Source organism: Cupressus sempervirens, chromosome 2, assembly GCF_028749045.1.
Source record: "Cupressus sempervirens isolate cs-2001-9-10 chromosome 2, ASM2874904v1, whole genome shotgun sequence".
NCBI lineage: Eukaryota > Viridiplantae > Streptophyta > Pinopsida > Cupressales > Cupressaceae > Cupressus > Cupressus sempervirens.
The window spans coordinates 543,540,256-543,560,744 of NC_143119.1; positions in this window are offsets into that span (position 1 = coordinate 543,540,256).

Here is a 20,489-nt window from a genome sequence, read left to right on the forward strand (position 1 = left end):
GTGAAGACAGTATTGTCACTACATTATCTCATCATGACAGGTATGTGGAGTTAGTTGGTATTGGTCATATTACTCAAGTCAGGATTTTGCTTGAGTTACCAGCTAATTCTAGTTTACAGATATGGACTCGAGATTCTTATATTGGCATTTGGGGTTCAGTTGACTATAAATCATTAACACTTTTTGGTAGCAGTGATTGTTTGGGTGCTACCATGGATTTGATTAGCGGATTGCACGGTGTTGTCTTTTCTTGTGCCAGGAGCTTATCCGATGTTTGTATTAGTTTTTATACACCGGTGTTGGGCTTTGTTCATATATCTAGTCGACCATACTTTCTAGAATGTGTTGATGATATTTCATATTTGGCAGTGTGTACAGATGAGTCCCAGGATCATATTGGCATTGATGACATCCAGGAGGATGTAGTGGGCAATTTTGAAGACTTAGTTTCTTTGGGTACAGAGGAGTTGGACAGCAATGCTACAGTTTTTGATACTCTCTATGTTGATATGAGCTTTAGAGTTGATTCACGGGACATGGATGGTAATACTCTAGAGACTAGTAACTTTGAGGATACTCCTTTAGACAGTGCATCAAAGGAGGTTTGTAGGAGACAGTCAAGCCAATGCCATCATGTGTCTAATCAGTTGAGAGTTAGTGACGGAGACATTGCTATCACTTGCCAACATTTTGATGCTGCTCATCAGTTGTTAGCAGTTTATGGATGGGGTTCTCCTACTAGTGATGAGCAGGAAGGTAGTTATCTTTCCTTGATAGAGATCCACTCTTTATGGGAGGCTATCCAGATTCTGAGACAGGATTATATGCAGTTGGTAGCTGACAGAGATTATCTTATGAAGTGGGGCAGTACAGCATATGATGCATTGTTGGCCAAGGAAGATGAGGTGAGTGAGCTTACTGAGCAGCTTGTGGTGACTTCTGAGATTCTTGAGAGTACTCAGTTGGCTTTCAAGGAGTCACAATTTCATTTGGCTAAGGTGACCATGGAGTTAGAGCGACTACAGTCTTCACTTGATTCTATACAGTCACAAGAAGTGGTGTTTGGTGATCCGAGGATGTCCATGGCCGAGATTGTCAAAGATAGTGGAGATGGGGATGCATCCATTCTTGATACTAACATTGGAATATCAGGTTCATTCCCACTAGAGTTAGGTTTAGTTGAGTTGGGTATTGTAGCAGATTGTTGTATGCCTGACATGGTGGTGGCCTCTAGTACTAAAGGCACAGAGACTAGAGATGTATCAAAGGTCATGTGTGATGTTGGTGAGTCGACAGTTGGCATGGTTCCTGCTAGTAATACTACTCCCTTGGTGATATCTTTGGAGGTAGTAGTCAGTTCCAACATGGTTGATGATCAATTGCAGTTAGTTTCATCTAGATTACAGTCTGAGCCACTGACTGAGATTGGCGCATTCTATCGGCATTACACTGTGAGGTACGCTCATCAATTTACCTTTGATGACCATGTTGATGAGATTATGATACAGAGATGTACTTTGGTTCCTAGTGCTTATCATCAGTTATGGAATAGTTTGATGCCTCGAGATGAGAGTTGTGATGGGCACGACATGGTGACAGGTTCTGTAGTTGATAGCTTGATAATACATGACTTAGAGCAAGAGTTTTGGAGTGATGCTTCAGCAAGTGTTGTTATTGATTCTACTCCTTTGGCTATGACATCTCCTGACTTAGCTAGTGATCAGTCACAGTGGGTTGTATCACTTGTTCATGGTGAGCTATTGACTGAGGTTGGTTTTTTTAATCAACATTATATTGCAGGGTATGTACATCAATTAACAATTGATCCTTATGCTGAGGAGTTGATGGCAGGAAAATTTGGTTTGGGTTCCATTTCTTGTTGTTTATCTTGTGATGGCTTTTCACCATCAGGGATGCATGGGAGTTATGGTTATGAGACAGTGGCCAATGATCTACAGAGTTGTGTTGACTGCAGGAGTTGTACAGTGTGTGGATTCTCCATACTTGGTATAGTTTCATTTGAGAGCATTCACCATTGTTGCAGAGTTGGATTGTACATTCCATATAGGCCAGTGGAATGCATTGATGGTATTTACTATGTTGGTAGTCCACTTTACTTGGGTTTTGATATTCTAAGAGTTTGTGTCTCATGGGTTTTTTACTGTGGTAATGGTGATTTTGGAGTTTGGTTGAGCTATAATTGCCAGTTTGATTATGGATTCCTCTTGGTCATATTGCAGAGGATCTTGCAGGAGTCCGTGTTAATTGGTAGTAGTATAGTTCATGACTACATTTGGGATCCAGGAGGATTGATTGGTTTATTGTTCATCCATTGCTTGAGGACAAGCAATTTTTGGGAGGGGAGGACTTGTCATGTCCCCTTTTCAAATAATAAAAAAATAATAATCTTTGCTAAGACAGGCAGGCCCAAGAAAGTGAAGTTTCGGAAAAAGGGAGTTAATCTTTGGAAACTGTTGGACTAATAAATGATAATTATTATTAAAATATGTTTCATTAACCTCTCTTGGACGTGAGTTACAGTTATTCCCTTTTTAAAGAGGTTTGGAGGCATTTTGGGGGGGATTCCAGACTTGATTTTCGCTCATTCTTTGTTATTCTTCAGAGGCTGCCAAACCTGTGGAGAAGGAGACCCAAGAACGGGAGTTTGCAGGTTTCCAAGGAGACCCAAGAACGGGAGTTTGCAGGTTTCCAGGAAGGCTAAGGACGGGAGTTTGAAGCCATTCCATGTGCATGCTCATACAGAGTTTGCCTTTGTGCTGAACAGTGCAGATTTGTGAGTTTCCGGGTGTATTTTTGTAAGAGTTTGGTGTTTCCGGTTGAGTATTTCATATCAGTTTTGGTTGCTGCTGTATTTTAGACTTTAAGCTATTAAAATATATCTGAATATATATATTGGGACGTGATTAAACTTCTGAGATAGATTATTAGTGTTCTTGTGGTGTTTCCGGGCATATTTTGTGCTATTTCGGGAGCCCGATGAGCATAGTTTTGGTCCTACATTTTTGAGCTGTTGTGTAAAGGCTATACGGATCTGGAAATGTCAATTTGTAGGCTGTTATGCTGCTGAAAGTTCTGTAAAAATTTCCATTTTTCAGATTTATTAGTAATTGGTGAAGCTGTGAAGCTTTTGGCACAATTTCTGGCATACCCGATTTGGGGTTTCTTGAGAAATTTGGAGGATCTTTGTGATATTAGTTGTTTGATCTTAAAGATCTGATTAAAGGTTGGAAATATCATGTAAAATCAGAAAAGGGACATTTCACTCCCCTTGGGTTATTTGATATGATATGTTTAGTAATAAAATCTCTCTTATTGAATAGATTTGCATCAACTATTGATACTCTTTGTCTCATTCTTTCTTATTGTCTCCCATGTACTTGCATATTTTCTCCCCCATCACACTTACTCTCCCATTTGACACTGATGCCAATGGGTTATACACTAATAGTGTGTTTGTCCAAAAAGGATCTATGGACCCCAAGAATAATCTTAAGAGTGGCATCCCAATTGTCATAAGCTACCTCAAAAGACTTGATTTGGATTTCCAACTTGACAGCAAGATGTACTAGGCCATCTAATGTAGAAAGATTGGGGTCTTTCTTCATAAGAGTTTCCATGTAGCCTAACTCCTTGTTTAGAATCTCTATGTGAGGAGTCAATGTAGTCTAGATGCTTATTATTTTAACCTTATGTTGGCTTCATCTATAGATAGTGCTACTAATTGACTTTGAGTTTGCAATAGGGTCTTGAAGTAATTCTCACTTTGAGCTAGAGTCATGGGAAATTTAGCTCTAAATGACTACATCTGAGTTACCAAGCTTAGGATGTGATTCCTTATTTCTTGTGTGAAGAGTGTATGATTACACAGTTTGCTGTACAAAGAGAAAATATTATTGAGTACCTTCTTCACACTTTCTATCTTAGTTTCCAATGAAACTTGTGTAAGTGCTATATCACAAGATATCTTCTCATTCACTTTAGGTTAAAACTTCTTCTCAGACCATTCTAATAATTTTGCATTAGTATCAAGGTTTGAATCACTGACTTTTTCCACCATTGTAGTCTATTATTCAATAAGTGGCTTTGTTTCATCTAGAGTAGACAAACTAAATGCATCTAAGAAGATGTCTTTGATATCAAGCAAAGCTTGCTTTTTCCTATGCTCCCTTCAAATCAATTCTTGATGTTTCTTCCTAGTAAGGGCTTCTTGAAGTATACCCATTTTCCCAACTGTTATTGATGCATAATCATACATAGGCAATATAATTTCTTCATCTTAGATAACATATCCATATATTATTACCTTTTCTACCTTTGATGAACTTGAACTTAGCACTGAGAATTGCAAGGGTTTTGCATCTATACTTGGCCTCTAAAGAGTTTGAGTGGAAGGAGTGCCAAATTCTAGTAAAGTTACCAATGCTTGAATTTTTGCTAGCTCCTTTGGCTTGGGTGTCAAAATAGTCTCTTTAGGCTTATCCTTTTCTACCTTGTTGATTTTTATTGTACCTTATTGTTGTGTTGGAGGTGTAGGTGAATTTTCCTAGCCTATTTGACTCTATGTCTCATTAGTGACTTGTGTTTTCATTTGATCATCTCTAATTGTCTCAATCTTTTCTATTGTAACTTTTGGTACATTTTCTGAGACTATAGTGCCAAATACGGGTGCACTAATAGTGCATTATGTTGTCTCCTTCTTCTAATTTTCAACCAAGGGTTGTGAAGGTTGTACATTGGTGACTTGAGGAGGGATCATAGGTAGTTCTTGTGTTTTCACCTCCTCTCTCGTAATTATAGTCATTGATTTCTTTATTTCATCTACACTCACCAATATGAGGTTGTCACATCATTTGGCCTATAGTGTAGATTGATCAAGTATCTTTTTCAATTCTTCCTCTATTAGGGGATTGATGTTTTGAGAAGTAGAATAAAAAACATCATTTATTGTAATAGTTTTAGTATTTACACTTATTACCAATGGAGGGCTGACATTCAACACTTGTGTATCTTGTACACTGTATTCTTGTTGGTGCTCTTCCTCAACTATTGCTTGATCATCTATGTTCATATTAGTACCTCCCTCAACTGTGCCTTCTTCATTTTCGTTATCTTCATCGTCTTTGACTCAATATGTTCTTGTTTACCTTCTTTGACTGTGGCTAGCCCTTATGTGATTTTCCACATCTGTGTGGTCTTCTTTACAACATCCTTTATGTTGTTCTATAATATGTTGAATACTGTATATTTAGGAACAAATCTAAAAACATATATCTTTGTGTCTTTAGCTATTTGTGTCTTGCTAAGTTCTGGCATAACTTGAGCAAGGGCTAACTCCTAATGTTAGAGAAATCTAATAAATCAACATTATTTCTAACATTCTCACATAAGTTATCTAGATCTGAAGATGGATTATGACTCACCACTTCCAACTAGTTGTTTTCATTAGATTTAGTTCTTTCCACATCAAATTCAGCCTAAGCAATATATTTTCTTCCAGGACTTTTCTATGCTTCACCTTCCAACTCTATAGGCTTGGCTTTCTATTTGGCCTTTTGTGCAATGACACATGTATTAGCCCTTATGGTAGGTTTTGTAGGTTTGGAATGACTTGGTTTAGCAACCTTTTTAGGTCTTGTCACTGCTTGTGCTTTGTCCTTTCTCTTCTTTTGATTAGTAGGATTATGTGGTTCCTTGGCTTATTCTTCCTTAGCACCTTCTTCAATCTATGTTTCTTCCTCTTGCTGATCCTCATCCTATCACTATGTCAATGCAAGTGGTGCTTGCATCTATGTGTCTTCTTCCTCTTCATCTTCCTTTTCTTCTTCCTCCTTGACACCTTCTCCAAATTTCTCTTCTAGTTTCTTCACCAATTTATCCTTTTTTTTAATCATAGAAGTAGTCTTCAACTCCATAGTAATCTTTGATTTGGAAAACTCATAGTTACCAAAATCTTTTGCATCTCTGTCCACTTCTTGTACAAGCAATGTTGTGATTTCTATAGATGCCTCATCAACATTAATCTCATTACCTAACGGCCTTAGCCATCTCACTCTAGGAATTGCTGCTTGAACAAATGTGTGTTCAACATCAACTAGGAAACAAACATCATCATAATATCTTTCCACCAATGATACTAGAATTATTAATCTCTTCTTTAGGGATTGTTTGAAATCCTCAAAATAACTAGTCATATTGACTCAAAATTTTCACCTAACTATTTAATGAACTCTCCTATTTGAACTGCAACAGACCTATTTGTCTTCCATGCAATAGTACCAAATGTAGGAAATGTGTTCAATACATAAAAGAAGATACATACAAAATAGATCTAAATTTATAGTAGACACCTTTTTTTCCTTATTGCTCTTAGGATTTTAATTAATTGTTATACTTGTAGCTCATTAAGATCATATGTATGATCCTTCTTCACAATCTTGTAGCCCATATCCACTACAATGTAGGGTACACTATTCAATCTACTTGATTGATAAAAATTATGTGCAATTACCCTTGCTACAAAAGCTATTAGAGGATTTGTGATTGTGTTTATGGTGAGTCCTCTCTTCTTCCTCACATCTCCCATGTTCTTTTCAATAACTTCTTTGGACTAACTTTTCATCATCTTTGGCCAATTTAGATACACTATCGCCCTATGAATTATCCTCTTTGAGATTTTGATTGGTCAATTTTCTAACCACACTGAGCTATCATGAATTCTACTCAAACAATCCTAATCCACTCAATTTTGAGAATGTTAGGAGAATCTGGGCATGAGTTAACCCTTTCTTTTCTACAATCTTGAATTCTTCCCTTAACACACTATTTCCACATAGTTTTCCAAATACTTCTCTAATTTCCATGTCACTAGTACTACCAATCTTATAATTATAAAACTTTCTAACATCTTGAATCATTAAAAATTTTTGTGGTATCATAGATAACACACCAAAGGGATCTTGTTTGTATCCTATGTCTAGAATGGCTTTGAAAATAGGTTCTTTTATCTCATTGCTAACCAAGTGAACATTCAAAACCTCCTTTCCCTCTATGCCTTTTTCTTTTGAAGAACTAGATGCCATTATAAAAATCTAGGGTTTCCAAAATTTGAAATAGATTATCTTAGCACCCAATAAATACCTTGTAAATATTGAGGAAATTATGTCGAACAACTGCTCAAATCTATTACAAACACTTGAAATGAAATTTCTAAGTCTCCTTTAGCTCTTCTTTCTCTCTCTCAAATTCAAATGATGTTAAATGAGTAGAAATTGATCAAATACTCCTTTAAAACATTATAATTAATGCTAAGTGTATACACAACTATAAGCTCAACATCAACTAATTTCTAGCTCATTTAGCATCTGCTTGTCTTTCTATTTTCTTGGAAACTGTAAGAAACTTTTCATGCTCGGCAATAAAATGAAATATTGAAAAAACTTAAAGATATTTCCTTGATTCTTAATAGCACCTTGAATCTTTATTCATGCTTATGTAATCCTTTTAGAACTAAATCCTTTGGAACTAATGTATGGTATAAATTTTAAATATTAACCCCACATACCTCTTGATTGCTTAGTTTGATGAGATGTGACCACCTGACCCATTGGGTAAAGTGATCCCTTCTCCACTTGATGTTTTGTGATCCTCCTTTCTCTTCCATGTCTTGTTCATTTCAATTCTGACATTTTCAATATCTACCATGCCTTTTCCTTTACTGAACTCACAACTTAGTGCCTTTGACCTTGTTGGACAATATTCACTGATGTGACCAATCTTCAAACAACTAAAATATGTGCTTTGACTCAACCATATTTGGTATTCACTCCTAAAGTCTACTCTAATATAGTTCTCAAGAATATGTCCATACTCTTGATAGTAGTGACAACTATACCTTGTATTATAGTCCTAGTTATAAAAGTTTCCATTATTCTTTACCTTTGTTTTCTTGTTTGATGACCATATTGGGTTGGATCTGCACTAAAAATATCTATGTCCATAATTTTCATAATTATAATAATATCCTTCAAATATTTGAGTGTGCATGGTCTTAGTTCTACATTCATGTGCTTGATGACCTTGTTTTTTGCACTTATGGTAGTGACCCATGCTCTTCTCCTTATCATTTTGATTTACAACCTTGCTCTTGCACATGTTGGTATTATGTCCTTTCTTACCATAATTATGAAAAGCAGGTTTGGAATACTTACCTTTGTTACTCATTTCTTAAGAACATTTAGATGTTTCTCATTCTTCAGTACTTGTGTATCCTAGTCCAGATATATCATTGTTAGATGTAGGGGATCTCATCAATTGTCCAAAGTACTTGATATCTTCACTAGGTTTATTGAAACTTTTAGTAAATTCATTTTCCCTTTTTAGATCATTGCTCAAATATTCATTTGGAAACTTTACTGTTGTTATCTCAATGTTTTTGACATTCAGTTCATGGTTGGGATTCATCAGTTGACCCAAAGTATCTAAGTGTATGCTAATAATCCTGGTCAACTTTGATATCTCTCTTCCAATCTACTAGTCAAAACTCTTTTCTCATCTTCAATCATGGATTTGTCTTCCACTACTTTCCTTTTTTGTTCAATCACCTCACATTGTAATATGGCTTGTGATATTTTTTCTATCTTGAGATTTTAGATTTCTTCAGCTTGGGTTCTATTCTTTTCCATTAGATCTGCAATTGCTGCATCAAATTCATTAGAGTCTCCATTAGAAAATAGCTTAGTAGTGTCCATCTCTTTGTATTATGTGTTATTCTCCTCAATGAAAATTTCCTTCCTTCTCTTTAGTGATTTCTTAAGATCATCTCTTGCTTCATTCAAATTATGTAGAATGAGTTGTATTTCAATTCCCTAATTCTCAATGATCTTTCCCAACCTATAGACTTCCATTTCCAAGATCTTTCCTCAAAGATGCAAAGCTTCTCTTTTAGAGAACTAGACTTTGATACCTTGTAAATAATTTACATCTAAAGCATGTAAAAAAGTAAGAATTCACACACATGACACAATATATGATTACCCAAAATCCATCAAAAATTAGGGTGGGAATGACACCCATAAATCTTCACTACTGTAGAAATAAAGTGTATCCAATGAAGGTTACCATGTTTGATGATGAAATATGGTCTACCCTATAAAAGGTCTACCCCATTAAAGTCTTACAAAGACTATCAGGTCTCACATTGTTAAAGGATTTTAACACCCTATTAGAAGTGTGCCTTATTAGAGGAATTCAACTCACAATTGATTGATCACCTTGTTAAAGGATTTCAATATAGATTGTTAGGACTACTTTGTTAAGAGATTAAACTAATTTGCCTATTAGAATGTCTTAGGAATGAGCCTATGGTTAGCACTTTTATGCTTGATGATAGATCACATCTATCCTTCTATGTACTTGATCCTTCTTGATCAGATGTCTCTTTGTTGTTCACTATTTCCTTCCTCCTTTCTCCTTTAATTGATTCTGCAATACAGTTCAAATAATAATACCTTGGTCACCATGAATGTCTTGGTTTGCACATGTAAAACTCTCTTTGATCATTCTTTCATTCCCTTTCACACTCTTAGAAAGTCTAGGGTTTGTCCTCCTTAAGAAGATCTACCTGACTTAGTGTTAAGTATGAATCAATGACTGTGATTACCTATATTGCCACTTAAACCTTCCCTCTACATGATTGGGTGCATATAATGCATCAAGATTCTGACTTAAGAATCATCCTTATCACCAAAATATTTTAATTCAATCTGTAAGTTAGCTCAAAAATGGATTACATAGTAGTTTGTACCAATACAAACAACTATGACAAAACTGTGTAACTTGGCATCTAAAGTCCCTGATGCTTGGCACATATTGATTTCAATATTATCACTCGACACCTAAATGACTTGACATATATCTTCTACTTGGTACTTGAGTGACTTGGCACATGAGTGACTTAGCACTCATTGTTGACTTCCCATGCTCTAACTTATATATGTTGTGCTTGGCATATGCTACTTGTTCAACATGAACTAAGTAAATGAATTACATGTATAGATACTCACTTATCAAAACCAATCTAGGATCAACTTTATTAGTGTAACATTTATTATATGTAATCCTTTCATCTAATAGGAATTAGGAGATCAATGTACATCAACTCTATATCCTTAGAATTGATATTCTATTTCCTATTAGATGAAAGGATTACAAGTACTACACAATTGATTTTGAAAATCAAATGACATAAAATGTATAATTTACATTAATTTTCAAAATTTTACACTTGTATTTATCAAATAAAAATAATTTTGTAAACTCTAATTCATAATCCAATTATCTTACATGCTCAATGATATGTGCACATACCTACAAATTGGTAACAATTACCAAAAAATGAATAAATATTTTAACTTATCCTTTGCATTTATTCTTTTTGAGTCCATGAAACATCTTCCTTCTATTGTCAGCTCATATATATATATGTATATATATATATGTATATATATATATATATGTATATGTATATATGTATATATATATATATGTATATATATGTATACATATGTATATATATGTGTGTATATATATATGTGTATATATATATATGTGTGTATATATATATATATGTATATATATGTATATGTGTATATATATATAAATGCATATATATGTATATATATGTATATATATATGTGTGTATATATATATATATGTATGTATATAGATATGTATGTATATATGTATATATGTATGTATATATGTATATATGTATATATATATGTATATATATATACATATATACATATACATATATACATACATATATACATATATACATACATATCTATATATACATATATATATACATATATACATATATACATACATATCTATATACATACATATATATATGTACATATATATACATATATACATATATGTACATATACATATACATATATATACATATCTATATATACATATGTATATATATACATATATATATACACACATAAATATATATACATACATACATGTATGTATGTATGTATATATGTATGTATATGAACAATTTATTTAGCTATTAGTTTTATGTAAATCTAACTTATGACAAATAACTTCCCAACTAATATACTAGTTAATTTTCATTAAAGTTAATAAATTGACATTATAAAGCTATTAGTTCCTACTTAAAACTAGCTTATGAGGGAGAACTTCCCGACTAACTTAACTAATTAGTTTACCACATGCGAACTTGTCTACCTAACAATAGTATGCATCCAAAATATTACACAAGAATCTAATATTTATTCAAAAAGATCTTATAGGAGAAAAATGACCACTTAACTATATTAATAATTACATTATTCAAAATCAAGAGGTAGTGAGGACTTTTACAAAGTAACAATTGCAAAAAAATTCATGAAATAGTAGTTAGAGAAATATAAGAAAGAACATACATTTGACATTTTTTATTTGTTTTCATAAATCCCTCCAACCCCATTCACAACTTTCATCATGACACAATGAAGGTAATAAGTTTAAAACAAGTTGTTTGGTTCTTATTAGATTTTCCAGTAGCCTTTGCAAGGTAAACCCCATTCTCAACTTTTTTTATAATGCAATCAAGGTAATAAGTTTAGATACCCCCCATTCCAAGAAGAAGCACTATAGACTCACTTCATCAACCACCCTTGTCACTTTTTTCCAGTTCCTTCCCCTCATAGCAAGACCCACCACTCTAGAGAGATGACTTCCTTAGAGATATGAAATGAGATGCCATTGATCGTGACTCTTCTGTCCTAAGAATCAACAAATTACAAGGAACAATTTTCATCATACCTATTCAACATCCCCATAAATGGGATCAAATCACCTTCCTTCAACATGTACCACACCAGTAGCTTCCTAGAATTCTCCTCTATCATGGAAGGCTCAATTCTCAAAAGATCTCCACCCATCTCTGAAATTTTTCCTAAATGTATCTTCTTCTCCCAGACCTAGAAGCAATTACTAAGAATGAAGTCACACTTAGGCATAAAAATAATAGCCCTTAAGAAGACACTAAGGCCTTTATTATTAATAATAGCAGCATCCCATCTAGACATAAATGTCACATGTTGACTTCCTCTATCTCTTCTCCAATTTGTTCCATCCACTACTACATCTGAGGCCATTTTTCAACCATTATTGGTCAAAATTTTGACCCACTTTTTGACCAAACTTCGACCAACTTTGACCAACTCATTGGTCAGAATTTTTTTGGTCGAGAGTTTGACCAACCTTCTGGTTGGTCAAAATTTTGACCAATACTTTGGTCAAAAAACTTCATTATCCATAGCGTAAGTTTTGCCCAAAATTGGTCGAAATTTTGACCAATAAAGGTAGAAATTTCGACCAATAAAGGTTGAAAAGTCTGACCAATGAAGGTAGGAAATGTTGACCAAGAAAGGTAGAAATTTTGACCAATGAAGGTTGAAAATTTTGACCATTGAAGGTAGGAAATATTGACCAAAAAAGGTAGAAATTTTGACCAATGAAGGTAGAAATTTCTACCAATGCCTGGGTGTAAAAAAATTTTTTTGGCATTCTATAAAACAGTTCACATGCTTTGCATATGATATGACATTTTGCATGCATCCTGCAGTCTCTCATCTAACTGATGATGGATTATAGAGAGTGATCTAAAATGATGATGCTAAAAAACACACAATCAAATCCAAAATGAACTTGCATTACAAATGGATTGTGGAAATCTGATATTGTTGATTTTGCATGCATGTCTACCAAGACAATCACAACTTCATGTCTACCAAGACAATCACAACTTCAACATATTATGTTGAAGTTGTGATTGTCTTGGTAGACATGCATGCAAAATCAACAATATCAGATTTCCACAATCCATTTGTAATGCAAGTTCATTTTGGATTTGATCATGTGTTTTTAGCATCATCATTTCAGATCACTCTCCTTAATCCATCATCAACTGGATGAGAGAGTGGAGGATGCATGCAAAATGTCATATCATATGGAAGGCATGTGAACTGTTTTATATAATGCTTGAAAAATTTTGACAATAACTAATCAAATTGTCGTAATCTCCGATAGTAACTATATGCTTCTTCATTACTATGTCCAATTCAATAACCAAACTTGGCAACTATGCATAGAAAGTTATATGCTAAAAGGAAATCATTTAGGAGATACAAAATTTGAACAACCATATGTTAAGATTCTACAATTTGTATCACTTGCCCGAGTCTAATAGTTGAGATTAAGTTCATCATCCTCCCTACAGTATGTTTTGATGGCCTGCACATCCAAAAAAAGTTCCAGCATCTCGAATTTGTAGAATAAGAATTGTTTTGTAGTGAATGGATATGATTGACAATAAATCATAATATAAAAAGACTCTCGTGTGAAGCATGAATAGCAAAGGAAATGAATATGGGTGATAGGGAAGATAATTCAATAATAGAGGCTTTTAACTTTAGTTATATATAGTCATGATATGGGTAATGCACAACTGCCTCCTGGATTCACATTCCATCCCATAGATGAAGAGCTCATAACACATTATCTCATTAGAAAAGTTTTAGACAGAAATTTCACAAGAAGGGCCATTACTAAAGTGGACAACAAGTGCAAGTGTCAGGGAGGGTTCAATTCCCTCCTTTATTATTTATTGTGTGTATAATCCCAAACACCCATTTGATCTTGAATGATATGTACTGAATGCTGAGTGCTTAAAAACCATCCATTTCATGCCTTCATTTGTACACAATGTCTTTCTAGTTTCTTTCTACTTGCACGCCTATTTTATTTCATATGATCTTCTGAAAAATTGTGTCACTTTAAGCTCTCAACTATTTCCTCTTGATTGATCATCTCATAATTGTTGAATGAGAGCTTTAGGATAAGCTATAGGCATCCATCAAAGCTTAAAGGATTTTTTCAGATAGTGTAGATGAAGTAGTAGCATTTGTCTTGGGAGACATGCTTGCAAAATGGAAGCATAGATAAGTCATGTAAACCATTTGACAAGATGCCTGAACATAATGTTCCTCCACGATGCTCATGATTTTCCAATTTGAATATTGCCAATTTTTTAAATACAAGTCAACTATGATTCAATCACCTTTGATTACTATATCATCCATATTAAAAGTATCACCTTTATCATATGATATTGGTGTTGATCATATGTAGGATTGAACACTTGTCAATAGAATTTAGTGGTTAGAATCCACCTTAATGAAGGCTACACCCAAGATTTTCAAAGTAGATTCAGGTGCTGAGAATGAAAAATCACTAAAACATAGCTATTTAGGAGCTTGGAAAACCTTAGGAATAGTATATTACAGCTTGCAAGACCAAACATGACCATCTTCATCCTCACATCTAAGGTTTATCAAGCTAGAAAAAGTGTGTAACTATTGAACAAAATATGAAAATGTTTTTCTTAAATGGTATACTCTCAATTAAGCATCTAGTTGTTATATGATGTTAGTTTTGCCTTGGACTAAAATCTTCAATGGAAAGATAAAACTAAAGCTGACTACAGTATAAATTATTATTACTTTCTTGCATGAACAAGTCTCAAAACATTCGCTTCAAGTACACCCGACTCCCTCTTACATATATAAGACTTCACAATATAACCAATTCAACCAACTATTGTTGGGTTGAAAGGTTCTTTATTAGATGAATTTGAACCAATGGTATCATCTAAGGAACATCCACAAAACTTCTAACAAACAAAAACCTTGAAGATGGATTAAGTATCTGGCACCAATTTAGAAAGATTCATACCTGTCTAAGCTAGTTGTTGGTTTATCCAGAAACAACAACCTTGGCCTCATTAGAATTTCTAAGGTAATGCTCACTCTTCTCTTTTCTTCACCACTAATTCCCCTCAGGTGCCAAATTCCTATGGGAGTGTTGCACATTCCTAAGGACCCATTTCCACAAGTGTAGACTCTACTAATGCTGATTTCTTTGACCAGGGCATTTTATCAAGGAGCCTTACATGACTAGAGTATGCTATGCTTTATCTCACCATCAAGGTCCCAAATAGAGTATCCTCTTAAGTTACATATGCCTACAAGAAAAAAGATGAGAGGAAAAAAAACCCATGCAAGAATATAACATCAAACATCAACAATTCACCCAAAAAAAACTTCATTGATTAAATCATACAACAATTCCAAAGGAGAGGTTTTTCTTTCAGCCATTCAGCTTGATAGATCCAAACTGAAATGCATTAGCTGCCAATCTACCTGATTTCCACAACACAAATCAAACATCTAAAAAGCTTCATGAATTGATACTGACAAGAGGAGCCGCATGAGTTGATGTTCTTTTTCACGTAATAGGAGACCCTGTAGTAATGGAGTTGTGTTTCCCTAGCACACAATCCAATTCATCATTCAATGCAAGACCCTAACCAAGAAGCTCCTCATTCCATGCCATGCATCTTGTTCCATGACATGCACCCTCCCATCAATGTATCCAATCCAAATTCTTGTTCCTAAAGCACACAAACATTGAATAGCAGCAGATGAATGCATGAATTCCTGAATACTTAAGTTATTATTTGTTAAGCTATATAATTTGAGCAGACAACTATGCAAATAGGAGATTGAATACACTAAGTGCTCACAATATAGGCATTTGGGAAAAGATATTATAGAAATAGAATTAAATAATTAAAAATAGCGTTCAAATTGAATCAAGTACAAAACTAAATAAACAAAAACTAGACTTACATATTTTACTCAACTTGAACTCAAGTTAGGTTTGGAATTCATGGTATGGTAGTTCTATATATCAAGATCTCTTCCAATCCCATATCAAAAAAACTATCAAGAAAATATTTTAAAAATTAATGTGCCCCCCAAAATAAACATGCTTTTAAACAAAGAAACTATAATAAAATGTAAATACAATCATTCATTAAACAATTGTATGATAAAACAAACTTGTATAAAAACAACTTTTTGCATAACATAAGGTCAAGAAAAATACCATCAGATAACAAAATAATTGATATAGTATTAAATTCTTTCAATGTCTAAAAAGTAGACAATAAGCTCAAGGAAATACATTTTTCAAAATACCATTAGATACCAAATAGACACTTACACATAATACTGAAAATAAATTAGTGTGTAAAACATATTGCCATTTGAAGTAGAGAAGAAATATCTCATTCATAGGGTTCAAAAATAGCACTTGTTAAATGTCTCTGGGATAAAATATAGGCATGGCTTTTTTTTCATTTGTTACATATTGCCATATTGCAACAATGTTTGATTGTAGAAGATGGCTTAGTTAAATTCCCAATATCAATATCAAGTGATAAATCAAGATCAACAATAAAAATATGAATCAACTTTCTAACATTATTTAGATTACATTTCATGATACATTATAGTAGAAAGTAAATAAATGCTAAGCAATTGTATACAAAAATATTATATATTTAATATTATAGATTGCAAAAATATCTTCATCTCTTTGATAAAAGATACATTTCTTACAAATATATGAATACATCATCAAAGTTTCCAAAAAGTCATTAACAAATTAGGATTTTAAGATTTATTATTCTATAGACTATCAATAACCTGATAGAAGCTAAAATTCTTTGTTTCTATTGTAGTCAAAACACACATTTGTAGAAATAAGAGTGAAGTGTAAGGGGAATGAAGCTTGGTCTGAGAATGTGACCCATAAAATATTGGAAGTTCTTTTGAAAGTACAAGCTCGAATCAAGCCACGTTCCCATAAAGAAACTCTCATTGAAAACTCAAACAACTTTTAGTGTGCATTGATAACAAATAACTACCTACCTATAAGTGGGCATTAAGAAAAGGCACTAGACACCTCTGAGATCACTGATATCTTTTGCCAGACAACAACAAAGTCCAAGGAAGCTTCAACATTTTCTTTGGCATCTTTGAGTGTTGGTATTTTTCTTGAAATACAATCAAGTCGATGGAGTCCTTTGGCATCTTGACCTGCAATCAATTAAAACATTTAATTAATACTGCTTTATGGATTACTCACACATGTTGTCTCCCAATGCACCAATGTTGTCTTTCTATTTTCCCTATCTTCTGATAGCTATCCCTTGTTGTCACCTGAAAATGGCCCAAAAGTATGCCTACACCAAAAACACATTTTGTTACCAAAACTTGAAGGAGCAAAAGCCATAAACTACTCACTCTACATGAATACTATTTATAAATTAAAGGAAACACACATGAATGATTAAGGTGACTCGGTAGGCTCATCTGAGGATATAAGGTAGCTAATCCAAGTGGGGACATGAAGTTTTATAGGTGCTCAAAAAATATTGTTGTGTGCTACCAGTTGCCCCTAACTATCACAATCATATATCCTTTGGGGATGTGTTAGATCTAAGAGGGATGTGGGGGCAATTTGAGGTAAGGTTGCACATGTGTTAGTAGAAATATACTACTCTTCTGCCACCTATAAAAGGAAATAGCTAATACCATAAGCATGCAAAGGCATTTCCCTGGCCAATAAACTTGGAGTTGAGCTCTAGGTCTACCAGCCTCACCTTCTCTACAGTCTATAGGGCATTCTTAGACATTAATCACATACAAGGTTGTTGCTGAATTCTAAGTGATTTTGTCTATCAATTATAAAGGTGTATGCATACAAACCATCATTTTAATCTCTGAGAAAGCTCAGAATAATACTTATTCTCCTTTATCTAATTTTGCATGTAAGAAATTTGTCTTAAAAGGAAATACCAAAAATAGTCCAAGGTGACAATAAGAAATCTATCTTAAATAATTTTACATGTAAGAAATCTTGTAAAAGGAAATACCAAAAATAGTCCAAGGTGACAATATGAACCTGGGCATTGATTGGTCCAAAGGTGGAATTTGATTTAGATTTTGTTTTCTAGGTTGGTTTAGTAGTTTTGAGTCTTAGAATGATCACTTGGAATGGTTAGAACCCATTTAGGTTGGAGGTTAGTTGGTTTCGAGGGAAGATCAATCTCCATTTGAAAGTTACACACTTTTCTTCCTCACTGCCTATGAAACCCTCAAAACAAGGGTTTGGCCAAAGAAATGGCCATAGTTTGGACTCCCACAGTTGGAAATCCTTCTAAATTTGTATGGGGCAAGCTAGGGCAATGAACTTCCATATTTTGAAGGTTTGGAGGCAAGAGGTTGCAGCAAGGATTTATGGGAGCAAGCCCTAGGTCTAATATGCCCATGTATTAGACTTTTTTTGATGCAATTTGATGAATCAGTGTGAAAGAGGGAAGTTGGTACTTGGTGTGAAGACAAAGAACCTTTATTTGGACTAGAAGCACACTCTAAAGTTGGGAATTTGATCCATGAACCCATATCATGGCCATTTTCCTTGTAGACCAAGCCTAAACTTTCTAATTAGGCCTGAGTGCACAGTTGGGTTAATGCATGCTAGAGTGGAGTAAGGGTTCAAAACTTTGGAGTCTTTTATCACTTTGAAAAGGGTATTTGAAACTGGTCTTAGATTGCCAATTCCTTTGTAACAAAATTAAGTGGTTGGTGAAAAACAGTGTTGAGAGACCTAATTACCTACTAGGTCTATGGTATCAATGTTCATTATTTGCTAGCTGCAGAGATTCTAATTAGTGGTATTCCTTGTTTGGATCATTATGAATGTGTCTTAAACCATCTCTGGTGTTTTGAAGTCATGAAGTCTAAAAATCCCACTTTTGCTACTTTGTGAAACAAGTCTAAATGTTGCATTCTTATTTGGGTTGGCAGTCTTGCTTGGTGCAAGGGAGAAGAAGTTGGGCTTTAGCCTAATGTGGAGTATTAGGTTGTGAAACCTGTTGGATAGTGGTAAATAGAAATATAGTCCCTTTTGATGTGAGCCAAACATTGAATAACCCTATGGTGTTAAGGAAATTTGGAGTAGCAACTTGATTTTGCTTGATACCTCCAAGGTGCTTAGACTTTTTTGGTGCTTCCAAAGCGCTGCCTCTGCATCATATTATGTAACCTGTACTCTTGAAAGCATCTCATCCACCATGTTTGTCAACTGAAGGCTTTTTGGTTGCAGTCTAGGGGGCTTCAAATCATTCCAATCTACAAAACCAAAAGAAAGGAAAAAAATATGGTTTTGGCAATACATAATATTTACAAAACCAACTCCAGATCATCACTCTATAACCTAAAACTAATCCAAGTTCATATTTAAAAGAACTATTCATTCCTACTAGCTTTTTCAAGAACCTTAGATATTCACGAAGATAACCCATAGGTTTTGGTTATGGACTTGTTGGCTACCACTTCTTTACCTTCAGTTTGGGACCTGTTGAGAACCTCCATGATAGAGAGAGAAACATCTGACCTCAAGGGCATAGTAGTATAGAATGGCCCCCCTCCACCTTGTTCGCAGCTATGATGAGTTATACTTGAAAGAGGATTCCTACCCCCTAAATGGGGTGAGAGGGAGAATGCAAGCTAGCTATTATTGTTAGTGGTATTCATGGATTTCACTAGGTCTTATCACACAGACCACAACACTTCAGCACTGGTGTAAATAATATAGCCAATATGCTTATGATTTCATTGCAAAAACTTCATCTAACTTAGAGAATTTCATACGTTAATTAATGTAGGTTAATCAATGATTTCATTGCCAATATTGTGTCAATGCAAATATAAGACAATTCTATTATAAGAATTTGTTTATATGTCAAGTTAAAATTATAAAAAACATGCATCCAATACATGATACAAACATGCATGGCCAATACAAGGAAATAAAGAACATAATGATATTTTCCCAAGATAATCGACTTCATGTCCAAACACACATGAAGCAAAGTTATAATACTAGCTACTGCAGAGCTGCAAATCAATTTAGGTTTTAGATTAGCAAGACATGAAACAAATAAATAGAAAAAGAGTGCAAAGAACCTAGTAGGCCAATTATATAGATAACAAGCTGCTAAAGTCCCAACATATCCAAATCAATATAAAACAAGTGCAAAGAGTGAAGAAAATTGAATACAAGCAGATGGGTTCAGAAGTTTGCAATTTTAAAATTTTGCTTCAGGAATGCAATATGTAGGTACTTACTATGACAACAAAAAGTGGTTTGAATGATATTAACTTAGTGTTAACAACCCTTTTCCTAAATGAACCAAACCTTGAGCAATGCGGACCTACAATATATCTATTTATGTTAGATTTCCTAAATTAAGATTTTTTAGACATTGTTAAACTTAGAAAATAAAATTGTAGCATTAACATTAATAATTGGCAATATAGCATACATAGAATAGAAGGCTAGGATCTTTCTAATAATAGCTCGATAGATTTCGTAGCATGCTAGCTCATTGATCATTATTTGTTCTAGCACCAATTAACCCTAGAGCCAGTCTTGTAGCCTATAAATACACATTGTTATTTAAATTGTCAAATTTT